Here is a 14863-nt window from a genome sequence, read left to right on the forward strand (position 1 = left end):
GGAAAGGGAAGAGAAAATGGTGGCCGAATAGGCAGACCTGTCGGGCATCTCTTTCCAGGTCCAGACTGGAAATACAACTAAATTGGAGAAAATTCACCTGGAGTTACCAACTGAGGTCCAGCTGAGGAGGTGACTTATAACAAGGAAGGGCAGAAAACACCTGGAGACTAGTAGGAAGGATGAGGTTTCGAAAGGAGGGAAGCTGGAGAGGAGGGAATACTGCACTATAGGGAGAACTGTTCCCTCAGAAAATAGAGGCCTTCCCATCAGCAGATGAGTGGATTAAAAAGCTGTGGTACATCTACACAAAGGAATACTACGCTGCTGTAAAAAAGAAAGAAATCTTACCATTCGCAACAGCATGGATGGAACTGCAGAGCATTATGCTAAGTGAAATAAGCCAGTCAGTGAAAGAAAAATACCACATGATCTCACTCATTTGTGGAATATAAAGAACATTATAAACTGATGAAAAAAATAGATACAGAGGCAAAAAAGCATCGAGCAGACTGTCAAACTACAGCGGGAAGGCTGGGGAGGGTTGTGGGGGAGATAAGAGATCAACCGAAGGAGTTGTATGCATGCATATAAGCATAACCAATGGACTCAAGACACTGGGGGGAGGGGGGTCAGGGCATGTGCCAGGGGGTGGGGGTATGGGAGGCCGGGGGAAGGTCAATGGGGAAAAATAGGAGACATATGTACTACTATTTGTAATACTTTAAACAAAAAAATAAAATTTAAAAAAATATTTGGTACATCTACACAATGGAATACTACGTTGCTGTAAAAAAAGTAGGAACTCTTACCATTTGCAACAGCATGGATGGACCTGGAGAGCATTATGCTAAGCAAAATAAACCAGTCAGGGAAAGATAAATATCACATGATCTCACTCATTTGTGGACTATAATGAACAACATAAACTGATGAACTAAAATAGATCCGGAGATACAGAAGCATCAAACAGACCAGTGAGCCTCAGAGGAAAGGCAGGGGAAGGGGGTGGGGAAAGAGGTCAACCAAAGGACTTGTATGCATGCATTTAAGCATAACCAAAGGACACAGAAAGTAGGGGGGCAGGGACATGTGCTGTTGGGGGGAGCACCTGGGGAGAGGTCAGTGGGGGGAAAAGGAGACATATGTAACACTTTCAACAATAAAGAATTCAAATTTTTTTTAAAAAAGAATGTTACAAGTGGGTACCTCCTTAGGAGTAAACCTGGAAGTCTTGCTGCTTGCACTTTTTAAATTATTAACTATGTGCACATATTGTTTTAATTTTTTTATAAAATGTAATTTAAACATTGCTTTTATCCATTACAAAAATTTTAGAAAGTGAATACTGTCACGCCAAAGTGTTTCAGTGATTATTTTTGCCACTTCCACTAGTCAGGGCTAAAGTCTAAGGGTGAATATGTGTTGGTCAAAGCCCAAATTATATATTTTCTTGTCATGGCAAATGAGTATAATTTAGCAGGGACCAGAGACAGAGCACTGTACCTCATATCTTTTATAGATGTATTTTTAAAAGCAAGAAAGTCTTATTTTTCTGGATTCTCACCCATGGTGGCAGAAATGCACAGAGGTTCTAGTTGCTCTATGTGATTCTACTCTTTATAGTGAGGGGGTGTCTCTGAAAGAGATATCTTCCCTCATCCAGATGGCCCCCAAATACCTCAAAGATGCTGCCTAGCATCTCAGCAGCCATGTGAACATTACAGATCAAGCAGTTCTGATTTTCAAGTCTCCCAAACCACCTTCGTCCCAGCAAGTCTTGCTCATAATCGCTCTCTTCATCTCTGACTGGCTACCACTGTGATGCAGATTCATTCTCTCTCTCTCTCTCTCTCTCTCTCTCTCTCTCTCTCTCTCTCTCTCTCTCTCTCTCCAGCTTTCCAGAAGAACACTGTTAAACAGCCCTAGGACTGTTGAGTCAGTGAAGCTGACTCCACCCGTCAACCCATCACCCAGGTCCTGCTAAATCCTGAGGTTGGGGATCAAGAGCCTGCCCTGAAACTGATATAGTAGGCAGTAAGACAGACATAAGGAGAGTAGGAACAATAGGCCAGGTACAAAAGGTCACCAGGGTGGAAAAGCCCTATGTACTGGGAAAATAAGTATGGTAGTGTGGGAACTTGCCTCAGGGTGACCTTTCCTACCCTAGCATATTGCACGTCATGTGTGTTTAGAACCCCTGACCTTTCATAGTTCTGGTCATGCAGTTCAGACCCTCCCCTGACCTTTTCTCCCCTGGCATGTAGCTAGTTATGTGATAGACCCCCTAGAGGAGGAACAAATGGGCCAGATAATAGCCTCATACGCCTCTCAAACAAGCCTTTGCACAACCACTCCCTTAAGCATTAAGCCCTCAGGACAATGAGGACCTGGCCTGCATAAAATAATCTTATAAATAAAACCTTGAGTTTGTTGACCAAAGAGACACAGTTTTGGTCAAACTAAAGATAACACTTAGGCCTCAGTTTTGTTTTAGCTCCAGACCCAAAAACGCAGCAAAATTAGAAGTGACTCTATGGCTGACATCAGGACCAGCTGCAATGACTAATGACCTGCCGGGGTCCAACCCCAGCAGGTCCAGGGGTCCCCAAAGGTGTGGATGGAGTCGGCGAAGAAGGAAGGACACGGAGACAGCATTCAGTTGATCAGCAGCCTAGCCAGGATCTCCAGCCAAGTTCTGGTCTGGATCTCCAGAGAGGTTCTGCTTAGGATCTCCAGCCAGGTTCTGTAGCCATGTTCTCTTGCTAGCTTCTCCAGCCAGGTTCTGTCCAGGTTCTCCAGCCAGGTTCAGTCACCAGGTTCTAGTCAGGTTCTCTTGCCCATTTCTGTAGTCAGGTTCAGTCCAGGATCTTTTGCCATGTTCTCTCCAGCGAAGTTCTTCTGTCTCTAGTTCTGTGTTCTAAGCTCTGTATTCTAAGTTCTGTGTTCTAAGTTCTGTGTTCTGAGTTCTGTGTCTTGCTGTCTTATTACATCTGTATTTATACCAGTTGATTCAATCCTATCAATCTCTATTACAAAGGTTAGGGCGTTTCTTATCTCCATTCCAGGGAGTAAAGATTATGTAGCTTAAGCATGATTGTTCGTAGTTAAAGTGATTAATTACCCACCTGGCACTAGTTAAGAGGTTTTATTCCCTCCCTAACTTCAGGGGAAAATCCCTACCTGGGGAAACAACCTTTCTCAGAGACCTTGGTTAAAACACATAGTGCCAAGAAGGTGAGCAAACATATTAAGAACAATATGCCATATATGCCAGGTCCCTTGAAACAGCAAGGATGGACCGGCTCCCGACAATGACCCCATACTCCAGCATCAACCAATCAGTAGAAACCATGAGCCTAAAAGAACTCACATGGAAAGCTGAATATTCTATTGAAATCCTCCCATGAGGCCTCCCCTAAAATCCTTGCCTTTGGAAAACAGATAAAACCCCTTAAGATGAAGGACCCAATGTACTTTTTTAAAAATATATTTTATTGATTTTTTTACAGAGAGGAAGGGAGAGGGATAGAAAGTTAGAAACATCCATGAGAGAGAAACATCAATCAGCTGCCTCCTGCACACTCCCTACTGGGTATATGCACGCAACCAAGGTACATGCCCTTGACTGGAATCGAACCTGGGCCCCTTGAGTCCACATGCCGACACTCTATCCATTGAGCCAAACCGGTTAGGGCAAGGACCCAATGTACTTTCTCTTGAGCATGCCCATGTCTTTCCCCACCTGCTTCTTTTCTGGCTCTCTCTCTTTCTCTCTCTCTCCCTCTCTCCCTCTCTCCCTCTCTCTCCTCTCCCTCTCTCTGTTCTCCTCCTCTTCCCCCTCCCCCTCTCCCTCCCCCTCTCTCTTTCCAGTGCCTTTCTTTCCTTTTCTTTCCCCAAGGAGCATTCTTTGCTTTCTTTCTCCTAAGTTCCAAGAACCCTTCTTTAGCCTCTGCAACTTGCTTCCGGAGTCCACACAGCCTACCTGGCTCACTTCTTCCATGGCTCACTTCTACTGTGGTAGGCAGTTAGACAGACATGAGCAAAGGAAGGACAATGCACCAGGTACAGAAGGTCACCAGGTAAAAAGCCCCAGGTATTTCTTTTTTGTTATGGGGTGGGTCCACAACATTAGTAACAAAGAAACAGAATTTCCGGAGGATGAGGCCCAGAAATCAGGATTTTAAAAAGATTCCCAGGTGATTCTAATGTGCAGCCAAGGTTGAGAACTACTGCCCTAGAGACAACATTTAGGCCTCAGTTGTATTTCAGCTCCAGGCCCATATAAGCAGCAAAACCAGCCACAGCTGATGTCAGGATGAGCAGCATACCACCTGTCCAGGTGCCCACCAATCAATCAGTGGAGACCTAGACTCTGAAAGGACACACCTGGAAAACTGCTGAATATTCTATTGAGATCTTCCTCCGGGACCTCCCCTAAAATCTCCACCCTTAAAACCCTTAGGATGGAGAATCCATGGGGCTCTTCCTCCCAAGAGCAAGCCAGTGCCTTTTCCTTTCTCCTTCCCTCTCCCCCCAGTTGTGTTACCATTAGCTTCCTCACTCCCAAGCTCCAAGGGACCTTCCTCTACCTCTATAACTTGTTTCCTAAGCCCATTTCTTCTAGGAATTACTTTTTCTATCTCTGTGATTTACCAAATAAATGCTCCCTTATAGCAGGGGTGGGCAACCTTTTTGTGAGTGCGTGCCAAAACCAGCAAAATCTCTGACTCAAAATTCTTCTGCATGCGAACCCTAATTTTTTGTGAACATGCTACACCTACTTGATATCTCTTAAGGTGTACATATGTGGAGAACTCTGAAGAAATAATAAAATTCATTTGAGCGACAAAAACACAGTATATGATGATGAAAAATATATTTTTTAATGTATACGTGTTATGTAAAATTATTTATTTATCTAAGATGCACCTACACTGAATTTATCTGAAAAGTAAAAAAGTTGATATTAAGAAAAAAATTGTAAATGGAAGATTATAAGAGAGGGTTTCGCGTGCCAGGAAAAGTTAGTGGCGTGCCATATTTGGCACGTGTGTCAGGGGTTGCCCACCCCTGCCTTATTGTTTGAGTCTTGTCTCTGAATTATTTCCTAGCCAGAACTCAATTACCAAGGTTGCTGAACCCAGGTCTGGTCTGACCCCACCAGTCTAACACCCGGTGCCATTCCCGCTGCCTACAATACTACTTCTATAACTTTCTAAATAAACATTTGCTTGTATTGGAGTTCCTAGACTCTGAATTATTTTTCTTAGCCAAACCCAAGGACTGAGATCTAACATCTGGTACAATTTGCCTTTAACAAAATATCTCATTATCCTCTCGTGGGCTGAGTTCTAATGAAGGAGCTCCCACCCTAAGTAAAAATTTTGCCCCCACCTTTCCTCCACCACACTGCCTACCCAGAGATGGGGGCGATGCAGGGGTCCGGAGTTAAGGAGTTGCCTTCAGTCAAGTGACAAGAAAGAGGGAGAGGAATGATTCCTCTAATTTAATGATTACTGTCCAAATTTCTTTCGGCTTCACCGCAAAGGCTTTTGCAATTGAACAGTCCAACCCCTTGTATGGGAAGAGTCAAGAGAGTGAGGCCCACCAAGGGGAAGCATTGGTGAGGAAGTAGTTAAGCCCAGACTGGAATCTTAACCTGTTGCTGCACCCTGATGGTGTAGACAAAAAAACACTCCTTCCAGGACATATAGACAGGTGTCTTCCTCAGGGACCCCAGAGAACATGCCCCACACAGCAACCAGCTACCTTGTCTTGGTGAACGTCGTACTATATTTAAGTGGAGAGACAAGGTTTTCAGCCTTAGAGTGGCAGGGTTTTTAAGACCCTACAATTGAGCTCTGTGTGATTTCCTTAGAGAAACCAAAAGTGAATATTTGGAGAGGACGTCACCACTCCTGTGTGTGGGGAAATTAGACAATGGAGGTAGGCATTATATACTTGGGACTGATATCCAGGTGGTACACATAGGTAGAAATGTACAGGTTGTTAAAAATATTAAAAAGCATCTGTACTTATTGGTATCATCCTTCACTCCCACCACCTTCACCCTGATTCCTTTTGGGGGATACACCCCACTCAGAACTCCCCACACAATCTAGCAACCAAAAAGTAAATGCCTAGTATAGCAGAGGGCCTCTAAGACTCTGCTCTAGCACTAGGGCCTCCAAAGTTTTAGGCTGGTCAGAGTCCCTGCCAAGTGTTAAATATTTTATATATCATTTTTAATTATCTCCATTTATTCTGGTTGAAAACCAAGGTTCAGAGAGATGAAATGACTTGGCCAAGATCACACAGCTAGTGTTATGGGCTGAATTATGTCCCGCCAAAATTCATATGTTAAAATTGAAATATCCAGTACCCCATAAAGTCAGAATATTTGGAGAGGTAATTAAGTTAAAATGAGGTGGTCAGGGTGGGCCCTGATCTAATCTAATTGGTGTCCTTATAAGAGGAAACCTGAACACACAGGGATGCATATGCACAGAGAAAAAACCATGTAAGCACCCATGGTGGCCATCTGCAAGCCAAGGAGAGAGGCTTCAGAAGAAACCAAACCTCAGGACTTCTAACCTTCAGACCATTGTTTAAGCCACCTAGCCTGTGGTGTTTTGTTATGGAAGCCCTTAGGTGTTACAGACTTTTGATTCCCAATATGAAGTGGGCATAATGCAGTTCGAACAAGAGCCCACATAGTTAAAGATGACAAAGGCCCTCGTTTTTCTTGAGCCTGATTTAAGAGAGTACCTTTTGACACCTTAATTCCCTTATCCTTGAGCATGCAAGCTAAAAATTTACAATGATGTTTTTGCCCTTTACTCAAATTCTTCCCCATTATAACCTGGCTGATTAAAGATATCCCCCTCCACTTAACACTCAGGAGTCCAAAGCTGGCATGGGCTTTGTATGTTTTGAACTTCCCACCTTACCAGTGAATTTCCACTTTTCCTTTTTCACTTCATTTTTCATTCAGGTGAATCTTCTCCTCCAGTCCCTGTTCATGGCACAAGATGCCTAAACCTTCAGGGTGGGGTTCAGGATCTGAAGGAGGGGCCGACACACAAATGAAAATGCTATATAAGAAATATGAATTTAGAAGGCATGGGGGCCAGGTGGAGACCTCTTTCTTGAAGAAGCACACACACACACACACACACACACACACACACACACACACACCCAGACTAGGTCCCATCTGCTTTTTATTCAGTTTTAGATACACATCTTGCCTTCTAGCAATGCATACAGGCATATCAAAGGTAAAGTTTGATAAACAGTAAAAGGATTATCAGGTTAGCGAATTTCCTTGAGCCACCACTATCTCAACAATTGGTGCTTAGTGTCAGCCCTGCTAACGTCCAAGGTCCATCAGCCTTCTGTGTTTCTTGGTGCACTGACAGTATTGGCAAGTGGTGGCTTTCCGCAGTCATCTCATCCCTCTTACATATATCGTTTTCTCTCATGGGCTATCTAATGTAGCCATGAGGACTCGGAGTGCTAGGTAACCAACCTTTAATGTGTGTGGCCTTGAACAAGTCAATTTTTATTTTATTTTGTTTTAAATATATTTTATTGATATTTTACAGAGAGGGGGGGAGAGGGATAGAGAGTTAGAAACATCGATGAGAGAGAAACATCGATCAGCTGCCTCCTGCACACTCCCCACTGGGGATGTGCCCGCAACCAAGGTACATGCCCTTGACTGGAATCGAACCTGGGACCCTTGAGTCCACAGGCCGATGCTCTATCCACTCAGCCAAACCGGTTAGGGAGAACAAGTCAATTTTTAAATTACAGTTAGAATTTCCTATGGTGCTCCTGCATGTCATGAGGGATACCCCTTGATACCTCCCTAAAGATTCTTAGTCACCTAAGAATACCCAAAAGTCGAGATGGAGGGAGAAAGTGTCCCTTATCTTTGGAGATGAAAGAGTTCAGGCTCTCATTTATTCAGCAAAAACGTTTTGTTCAGACTCTCAGAAAGCAACTCCAATTGAAAAGCCAATGATAAAAACCAGCCAGCCATTTTTTTTCTCTTATCCTGAGTTCTTAACTCTCATCTGTAGCCTGGGTTCTCTCAACTCTGAACCTTTAGCTCCACCTTAAGGATTAAAACACAAAGAACAGCTCAAATAAATTTGGTCCTCTTACCTTAAAACAGAAAGGTCCAGAATTCCAAGAAAAACTCACCCAAGTTCACCAGATGCAAATCAAGGAGCCAGAGTGAGGCACAATGGGTCCCTGCTGATACCAAGCACAAGTTTGGCTCTGCAAAGGTGGTCCTGGGTGGGCTTCTTCAGAATCCTGCTGATTATGCCAAGAAAATGTTGACATAAGAAGTGTCAAGCCCTGACTGGTTTGGCTCAGTGGATAGAGCGTTGGCCTGTGGACTGAAGGGTCCCAGGTTCAATTCTGGTCAAGGGCACCAAAAAAAAAAAAAAAAGTCAAAACTGTAAGAATTTCTATGAGTTTATTTGAGCCAAACTAATGACAATTGCTGGGAATCAAAATCTCAATGGATTGAGAAAATGCTCCAGAGAATGGTAGTTTTGCACCTTATTTTATACATTACAATCAAAGGGGGAGGCAAAAAGGACTTACATAAAATCCGTTGGTGATAAATTAGGGAGGTGGGAGAAAGCAAAGGAGAAAAATCTCTGCATTAAATAAAAAAACAGATACTTCTTTTACATTAGTAGGTATAAGATAGTTAACAGTTAACAATACAATAACAATGACAATGAGGGGTTTTGTATTCTGTTCTGGTGGGAGATTGTGCCCTGAGGGGTCTGGAAAAAGAAAATTACAGTGACACTCTTATGTTATCATAGATGAAAAAAAAGTAGGCAGAAACAATTAAGATAAAGGTTGACCTTTTTCAGGGAATATTCTAGCCTAGGACAATGACTACATACCACAAACTGCTTTTAGTTAAGAAGTTTTCATTTTAGACCATCCAATGTGGTTACTTTTGGTCTCTGAGTTTGTAAGGCCCACGCAGGCTTACCCTGAGCTTGTCAGGTTTGCTATGTGGCTCTTTTTTCATTCACAATGGTAAATAATGCTAACATATTATTTTAATACTAGAGGCTCAGTGCATGAATTCATTCACGGGTGGGGTCTGGCCGGCCTGGCCCCAATTGGGGCAGATCGGAGCCAGCCCTGTTGAAAGGAGGAGATGGTGGGAGGTGGGCTGGGCCAGCTGGGGAGAGGGGCCATGGGAGATTGGCTGGTGGGCCCCACCTCCAATTGGGGTGGGGGGCCAATCGGGGGTCAGCAGCCAGGGGAGGGGCCATGGGAGGTTGGCCTGTCAGCCCCACCCCTGATTGGTGTGGGGGTGCCAATCAGGGGCAGAGCTAGCTGGGGGGAGGGGCTCTGGGCTGATCAGGGTGGTGGGGATGGCCATGGGTAGGGGCTGTGGGCAGTGGGCCAGCTGGCCCAGCCCCTGAATGGGGTATGGGGGCTGATCGGGGTCAGCAGCCTGGGGGAGGGGCCATGGGTGGAGCTGGCTTGGGGGAGGGGCCCAGATTGGGGTGGTGGGAGCTGATCTGGGGTGGTGCTGGGCAGGGAGAAGGGCTACAGAAGGTTGGCCAGTCGGCCCCACCCCCTATTGGGGTAGTGGGGGGTGATAAGGGGTAGGGCAAGCCAGGGGAAAGGGCCAAGGGAGGTTAGCCAACCAGCCCCACCCCCCGATTGGGCAGGTTTGCTGGCTTCAGTGGGCATCATAGCAACGGGTTGTTCTGATTATTAAGGCGTTCTGGTTCCTGGCTATATATATATATATATATATATATATATATATATATATATATATGTTAAACAGAATATTTTGGAGAAGTTCTTCATGAATCCTTAAGCTAAAACAAAATGTTTTAAGGAAACCTAGGACTTGCCACAGAATAGCTCCTCCAACTCTCCCTCAGACCTTCCCTGCTTATTTAGTAGTTTGTCCCCAGGGTGTTTGTAACTTAAAGGGCACTTTGTAAGTATCTGTGGAATTACTGAATGAATCAATATGCCCCACTTATATGTCTGTACTTGAAAAGTTTACAGGAATTTTAAATCTTCACAGTAGCCCTGTAAAATTACAATTATCTATATATATAGAAGCCTAAGCGACCATCACAACCAAATGGACGACCAAACAGGCTACGTGGGGGGACTAGGCCAGTAGGGGGGTTAGTGAGGGACGACCAAACAACCGAGCAACAGGCTGTGTGGGGCAACCAGGCAGGCAGGGGAGTCAGTGAGGGGCAACCAGGCTGACAGAGGGGGGCAGTGAGGGGTGAACAGGCCTGCAGGGGGGCAGTGGGGGGCAACAAGGCCAGCATAGGGGGCAGTTGGGGGCAACCAGGCTGGCAAGGGGACAGTAAGGGGCAACCAGGCCGGTGGAGTGGGCAGTGAGGGGTGACCAGGCCGGGGGTGGGGGAGGTAGTTGGGGGCGACTAGGCTCGCAGGGGGGCAGTTAGGGGCAATCAGGCAGGCAGGCAGGTGAGCAGTTAGGAACCAGTGGTCCTGGATTGTGAGAGGGATGTTAGACTGCCAGCCTAAATCAGATTGGAGAGGGTGCAGGCTGGGCTGAGGGGGACCCCCCCCCCCCCGGCTCATGCACTGGGCCTCTAGTCTTTAGATATTAGGAAAGCAAAACTAGTTAAATTTTGGTTCACTCTTCCTTCATGCCTCTCATGGTAGAACAAGAGGCAACCTGCCTGTGTTTTGGAACTAGGTCTGTCCAATGGTATTAACTTGGGCAAATCACTGAGCCTCTGTTTCCTCGGCTGTAAAATGGGGATGAAGCTTTTCTGCCCAGGATAGTTGTGGAGATCAAGAGAGGTATGTGAGAATGTACTGTGTAAACAGCTAAAACAGTGTACACATATGAAAATTATAATATGCTTATAAACTCATATTGTTATCATGTAGAGAGGGCAATTGGGAGATTTTAAACTGCATAGCACAGTAGGTAAGAGAGAAGGCTCTGGAATCACACTGCCTGGGTTTGAAGCCCACTGTTGAGACTTGCTGTGTGATTTTGGCAAAATTGTATAACTGCTTTAGCCTCATTTTTCTATTTGTGAAATGGTTATAATTATAGTCCCTACCTCATAGTGTTGTTAGGAATAAATGGTAACCTATATAATAACTAGAAGCCCGGTGCACGAATTCGTGCATGGATGGGGTCTGGCCAGTCCCCCCCCCCCAATCAGTGCTGATTGGGCCTGCCCAGCTGGGGAAGAGGGGCCCCAGGCGGTTGGCCAGCTGTCCCCACCCCCTGGTTGAACTCCTGGTCGAAGGGACAATTTGTATATTAGGCTTTTATTATATAGGATATCTAACTTCTTAAGTGCCAAGCACTTGTGCTCAGCACTTACTTTTCTCAAGCTAAAAATCAGAAAAATTGAGAGAGGTTAAGTCACTTGCCCAAGGTCACACAACTAACAAGTGACAGAGCTGGATTCCAGTCCAGACCATCTGGCTCCAGAGCCCAAGCTCTTTTTAAAAAATATTTTTATTTATCTCAGAGAGGAAGGGAGAGAAATAGAGAGATAGAAACATTAATGATGAGAATCATTGATTGATTGTCTCCTGCACACCTCACACTGGGGATTGAGCCCACAACCCGGGCATGTGCCTTAACTGGAAATTGAACCCTAATCTTTTGGTTCATAGGTCGACACTCAACCACTGAGCCACGCTATTTTTTATTTTTATAAGAGTTTATTTGAGCCAAATTGACAACATTTTCAGATTTCAAATGCTCTCTCAAGCCCAAGCTCTTATCTGTTCTGCTGGTTTGGTGAATATCCAGTTATTACTCTTAACAATCATACTAATTTATAAAGGGGCAGAGTCCCAGCGGAGCTAAACTCAGAGACTAGAATGTGTCTGTGTCAATATAAGAAATGTCCAAACCTGTAGAGAATTCTTATGAAAATTTGTTTGAGCCAAACTGACATATGCCAGGAAGCAAGATCTCAAATCTCCAGAGAATGACAGTTTTGCAATTTATTTTATGCATTTGAGGTTACATATGGAACTAGGGTAGTTCAGTCATTGCCTTGGCCTTCCACAGATGGTTGGTATGCTTCACCCATTCCCCCTCCCTAATTCTCCCCCTCCACAACACTCACCTGCTGGCAGGATGGCCAACAAGCAGGTCTACTACTCAGACAAATACTTCAAAGAGCACTATGAGTAATGGCATGTCATGTTACCCAGATAACTTTCCAAACAAGTACCCCAAACCCATCCAATGTGAAAAGAGGAATGGAGGAGACTTGGTGTCCAACAGAGTCTATGCTGGGTTCATTAGGTGATTAATGAGCCAGAACCACATATCCTTTTATTATAAGAGCTTTTCCAAAAGATCAACAAAAATGAAGTATATCTGGGGATCGTCAATTAAATCTTTTTCAAATTTAATGTATATGTGTATATAAGGCAGTTTTCAGTGAATACTGGAAAAATGTAAAAATCATTCTTCCATACCTATGCATGAGCTTTCTTCACAGCAACAGAAACTCAATTAAATGCAACTGCAAGTAGGTTACTTTAAGATGCTTAAGATGAAATTTCTTCTAGTTACTTTTTCTCTTAATATAAGTGGCTGCTTGACTTTACCTGTCACTGTTTTTATTTTTTTTTTTTTTGGCAAGGGGAGAGTGTGAACACAGTCCCCCACTACTACAAATTATGTAGTCGAGTTTCCCACATTTGGGGAAATCACAGGGGTCAGCACATCCGGAGTACAATGGATAAGCCTCACCCTGCGAAAACCACCTTCCTGATCAGGCTATCTCCCCTGCCAGGTAAGGATTCCCTGTTATTTTTGTTAAATAAAGTTTGTATGCTGCATTTTTAAAAAGTATGAAACTAAGGAAGGTTACATGAAAGAGAAAGAAAGCTAGGCAGGGTTTGGATTACAGGATATTTCACAAGATTATGTGCTCCCTTGAGAGTGATTAGGGTTTATTCAAAGGTATGTTAACCTAGATTCACAAACAACAGACAAGTCTTGCTGCTCAAGGCAAAGATAAGCCTTTTAGTAAAGAAGTTATTTTATGTGAAATACTTTGCCATGAGGTAGTTGGCAAGAGCAGTTGGCAGTTCTTCATACCTGCTTAATGGTACCTCTCTCTCTTTACGTTTGTATTGAATGCTTAGGATGAGGACTATTCCTTCACCTACACCTCTTCTTGGTAGGAAGAGATAGCATCCACTTTCTCTAATTCTTGGGGATCAATACTCTGGCCTTGATCTTGGTTGTCACAGTGATAAGGCAGCCTTATTGCCTCTCTTCTTATGCCTAAAACCTACCCTGGTGCCATGTAAACTGGATCTGACAGGAGAGAGAAGTGAAGCATGGAGTCTGGGAAGTAGTTGCCTGTGACTGTAAAAATGTAGACAGACAAGAAACATTCATGTTTTTCAAATGTGAATATGACTAAAGGCGCGAGGCCTGTCCGCTGCTGTGGCCTTCAGTGTGGTTGTGTGTAGGTGTGCACAATTGTACTAACAGTCCCCTAAATTGGTATGTGTTAAACCTCATTTATAAAAGCTTAAAAAATAAAAATGAAATAAATTTTAAAAAGAAGTTATTATACATATACCTGGGCCATGACTACCTATCATGACCTGCCCAGTTAAGAAATTATGATCAGATCACCCTGTGAGGTTACTTTCCATAGACCCCTCTTTCTCATCACCAAAGGATGACAAAATTTTAATGCTGACAGAGACCTCAGGAACTTTGTGGGTCGGTCAGTTCTTGAATTATACAGAGACACAAACTGACCCCCCAAAAGGCAAAGTGGCTTACCCAAAGACATGCAGCAATTGGGAGACGGAGCTAGGTTCCATCTCTGTTCTATTGACTCCCAAGCCCATGCTTTTTGTACCCTGTCAGCCTTTTCTCCCAACCCTCAAGCCCAGTGGGGGTACAGAGGTGTTTGAAGGGTGCAATAGGTTGTAGTCTCTCAACTCCTTACCTGAATATTCACTTTCCACTGGAACACCTATTACCGAGTCATGTCCAGCTGGCTGCTTATGTGCTGCTACAATAGGTGCACATTACCTGACACCCTCACAGTACATGCAAAGGTTAACCTAAAAAAAATAACTAGAGTTGTAACATGAGCCGTGGGCAATGGGGGTGGAGAGGAACAGGCTGCCAGCAGACAGAGAAGGATCTCAAGGTTCCTGGAGACTTGCAGGATGAGGCATTCTACAAATTCTCAGGACCAGTAAGATGCCAGCCCTTTTCAATTGATCAGGCCACTACCATACACAAAAACACCAGGTGGGTAGGCAGCACTCTGGCTGAGGAAAAATTGGGTGCACAGACCTAGAGAAGAGGCCCCCCCCCCAAAATGCAAAGAGAATGCAGTCACAAGTCCAATTTTTAGGGGCAATGGGCAATGTCAGAAGCCCTAGATTTGATTATCCACCCCTGACCTCGGCACCACAGACATGCTATATGACCTTAGGCAAGCTAATTAACCCACGTGAGCCATGTATATAACCGATCTGTAAAATAGATTGATAATGATCTTCCTCCAGAGCTAGAGGGAGTATTAAACCAGATAATGCCTATAAATACCTTTAAAAACCATAAAGTTTTCTATAAACCAAAGACACAATGCTGATGAAACATGTCAATTTCAGGTTAAACACACACACACACACACACACACACACACACACACACACACACAACAAATTTCAGATTCTATTTTCTCAAGAAATCATTTCAACTCTGCCTGCAAGTTTGAAGTTCCCAAAGGGAAACAGGGTGGTGAGAGAAAAGCAGTAAGAGAAGTAGGGTGACCAAAACTTCTGGTCT

General features: G+C 44.2%; 1 non-coding gene and 1 pseudogene across 1 annotated transcript; one reads left to right on the plus strand and one right to left on the minus strand.

The window, feature by feature from the left end:
• Window positions 1-12163: 12163 nt before the first annotated feature.
• Window positions 12164-12402, plus strand: LOC118653737 (annotated as a pseudogene).
• A 272-nt stretch (window positions 12403-12674) lies between these two features.
• Window positions 12675-12838, minus strand: LOC118654917. The gene has a single exon (XR_004967158.1). It is a non-coding gene; the product is annotated as a U1 spliceosomal RNA (small nuclear RNA).
• Window positions 12839-14863: the final 2025 nt, after the last annotated feature.

Source organism: Myotis myotis, unplaced genomic scaffold, assembly GCF_014108235.1.
Source record: "Myotis myotis isolate mMyoMyo1 unplaced genomic scaffold, mMyoMyo1.p scaffold_m19_p_4, whole genome shotgun sequence".
NCBI lineage: Eukaryota > Metazoa > Chordata > Mammalia > Chiroptera > Vespertilionidae > Myotis > Myotis myotis.